Here is a 3827-nt window from a genome sequence, read left to right as displayed (position 1 = left end):
TTTATTTAAAAAAAAAATTATAGATTTTTTCCAGAAAAATTCAGCGAAAATCACTTTTTTTCTCAAAATACCATAAAAATACCAAGTTGGGAATATAAAAAAAAAATTGTGTTTGTTTTCAAACCACTTGTGAGCTTTGAGACAAACCTTTTTTTTTTTTTTTATGTATGTACACATTGCATCACTGAAATGGGTATGTAACACTGTATCATTGAAATGGGTATGTAACACACTTTGCAGCATTGAAATAACTGTGTAACGCAAAGAAATGATTTTCAAATGAACTGAAAGTAGAAATCATTTTATTTAAAGTATATATGCTAAGATTTATAAATATCTCTATATTTTATCATTAAACTATTTAAAGTAATAAGGTTAACTGTGATTTTATTAATATTTTAAACTTAACCAACGTAAATGTTTTTAGTAGATGTGTGTACCTGTGAGAACTATTTTCAGTTTCTGAGGTTTCTAATTTTTTTTAAAGGTAAATAGTCACTGTACTGTATGGACTTTACAGAATTTAAATTGGTATTACAGGGAATGGATGCAAGTTATGTAACATTTGCAATCATTACAAGAGAGTGCAGAAAGAGTGATAGGTAGTTTAGTTGGTAGAATGGTATGAAAAGTTAACTTATTGGAAATATACTTGCAGGTTGGCAGAACGGTAAACTGCATATCCGTCAATACACGCTTTTTCAATGGGAAATGAACTTTGCTGCTTGGATGATGTCACGATGAGGTTAGCATTTATTCCGTATTGAAAAGCGTGTACTGACGGATATGCAGTCGACCGGCCTCTTGGACAAAGACATCAATTTACACAATTGGACATAAGGGACCGTTCACAAACACTTGTTAGGGGGGGCCTGATGCAAAAAGGGGGCCCTGAAAATTTTGACCCTCCTAAGGGGGGCCTGAAAAAAATGACCACAAATTTTCCTGGGAAAATTGAGTTTATATGCTTTTCTATGGGGTTGACCCATACTTTACATGTCAAAAAGGGGTTGCCCTGAAATTTTCGAGGTCTGTAAAGGGGGGCCCGAAATTTTTTTTGCATCAGGCCCCCCCTAACAAGTGTTTGTGAACGGTCCCTAAAATAGCTAGCTGTACAATAATAGAATGTGAATACTTGGAACATGTTAATTACCGCTTTGATTTTCTTTGTATTCAGAATACTAATATATATGTGACGTGGTATATCAAAAGGAGACACTTTTGGGCAGGATTGTAAATGGAGAAATAGCCGAAAATCTGTCCGGGGGTGATATATTCACAATTCTGGGTTGTTGCAAATTTGTGATGTTAATAATGTTCAAAATATTGTCTGATAGTTTCAGACCGGAATATAATTGGCATCTTGTATTTTTTCAGATGTTTTTAACGGTCATTCCTACTCTCAACATTGTCAATAATATTTTTAAAGGCTGATATCTCAATTTCCAATTTTATAATACCATAACTAACGAACTCAATATTAGGAATGTGCTTAGGAATGTACGATTTCATTGGGGAAAACAGCATTGTGGAGCAAAATATTTCTATATTTAAGATATGTAAAACACTCAAAATTGATAACCTACCCAAAAGTGTCTCCTTGTGATATGGCATGTCATATATTATAAATTGGTGGGGGAAATGATAATAACAATAAATCAGTAATGCTTAGAAATTAAACACATGTTGCAACTGACAAAATGTGTGATGAAACAGATTTGACTTGCAAAATTGTGGCTATCATGACAATAAAACCCAGGTTACATCTGGTGATTGAAATGTTTTCTCAATCCCAGATAATAGTGTTTGATTTGTAACCCATTTACTTTTCTGCGTATGTCCTTCAGTGTGTGGTGCTATGATGTATTGACAATTTGTAATAGGTGGCAGTTTCGGTACAGTATGTGAGCAACAACTTATACGGCGTCTTGACGAGACCTTGGGATCAGTTTTAACCCACCCAAGTTTCATTACAGGTACTGCCCTGCAGTACACCTTTTTAATATTTTAGTAGAATGTGTACTTGCATGTAAGGGTTGTAGAAGCTAAATTTTTAACCCTTTTAGCACCACCCATACATGTATATATATGTTGCAAGGGCTTGTGTGCCAAATAATGAATTTTTTTCGGATTCACGAATGCGGGCAAAATTTCATTTCATAATGAGCACGGGTGACGGGAAACAAGGAATCAAGTTTCAAGGGCCTAAACTTCTCCTTGTATACAACATTTACATGACCACAAAATGTGCTTTTCAAATTGGGATGAAATTTTGACATTGTTTTAGTAACTGCAATTGATAAAATAACTTCTTCATACATGTAACTAATTTGTGATGTGATCAAGCAAAATCAGTTAGAAGTTAGAAATATTGATTTTGAGATATAGCCAAACAAAAGAAATAATATCTTTTCTAGCCTATTGTTTTGGAAACATTTTAACTGTTCATATCTTTGGAACTAAATGTTCAATTTCAATGGGGTTTTCTGCAAAATGTAACTTTACAAATTATTGATGCAATCATATAGAAACTGAAAATTAAATATGCCCAACTTCAGACTGATTTTGCTTGATCAATTTTGCGGCTGCCGACAACAAATTAATTGGCTATTATTTTGATAATATTTGAGACAAAAAAGTTGAAAAATGAGAATATTTATTAATGCAGTAAATACTTCTGTACACACTATGGACCACAATTGCCTCATCCCAAAGGCATAGTTCAATAACCTCAATTAAACAATCATAGGGCAAAATTTGACATAAAGTTGCAGAGTATGAGTTTTTGTACCCAAATTTTCAAAGGTCATTCTATGAATGTACTAATGTATTGGGGTTAAAGAACCGTGCCTTGACAGATGAACATGTTGTGGATCCTAGTGACAGATTAAACAATGCACAGGGTGAATGATTTGTCACTTATCTAGTGATACAGTGATTGGTTGAGCAGTCTATATGCTCATGCAGATTTGATTTGCCGCTATATAATTATAAAGGAGACCAGACATGTGACAGAATATTATGAAAGTCTATTTATCTAATTATATGAACAAGGTCTTGATGTATATGCCGAGGTTGGAATTCTATACTATGATCAGCTTGTAATAGCCAAGATTTATTTGGTTTTTTTGTTGCTGCACGAGTCATTAAAGACCCCATTTATGCCTGCGTAAAATCACACAAAAAAAGCGCATCAGTCATGCAATACGCAAAGCGCAGTTCGCGCAAGTGCTACGCCCAGCTGTGTGTATGCTATTCTATATCAATCCACAATGTTATGAGTCCCGTCAATTACGAGCTGATCAGAGTATAGGTATCACCTTCATGTAAGCCTCTGCTCCCGAGTTGACTTGAATTCAACTCCTAGCGATCTACTGCTTTGGGCTCTAATTTGGCTCTAAATGATGAAAGTAATGAAATCAGTATTACATGAAAGGACAAATTCTATGATGTAAAAGGAGTTTAAAAAAATTGGTCTGTTTCACATTAGCTAGTTTAACGGAAGGCTTAACAAATCCTTGAAGTTATCTTAAATAAATGCCAACTAGTGCCTTCAGCTAATTGAAGATAACATGAGAAAAGGCTGTCCCAGTAGTTAAAGATCCTTTTGTTGCAACAGGAAACGGATGAATGGTAATGTAATACATAGATTCCATTTGGGTCTTACTGCATTAGAGAATGAATTTGGAGAAAACCTTCTGATAATTACAAACACTCCCTGAGCAGCAACACCTTCCCTCTAAGCTTTTAATCCGATAAGCTGATTATCTATTTGTTTTCATGAATTGGAAGACATTCTTTGATGTATTACTGAGCTCAATCATCTG

The sequence above is a fragment of the Amphiura filiformis genome, chromosome 3 (genome assembly GCF_039555335.1).
Source record: "Amphiura filiformis chromosome 3, Afil_fr2py, whole genome shotgun sequence".
Lineage (NCBI taxonomy): Eukaryota > Metazoa > Echinodermata > Ophiuroidea > Amphilepidida > Amphiuridae > Amphiura > Amphiura filiformis.
The sequence above is the reverse complement of the archived record's forward strand: the minus strand, read 5'-3'. Positions refer to the sequence as shown.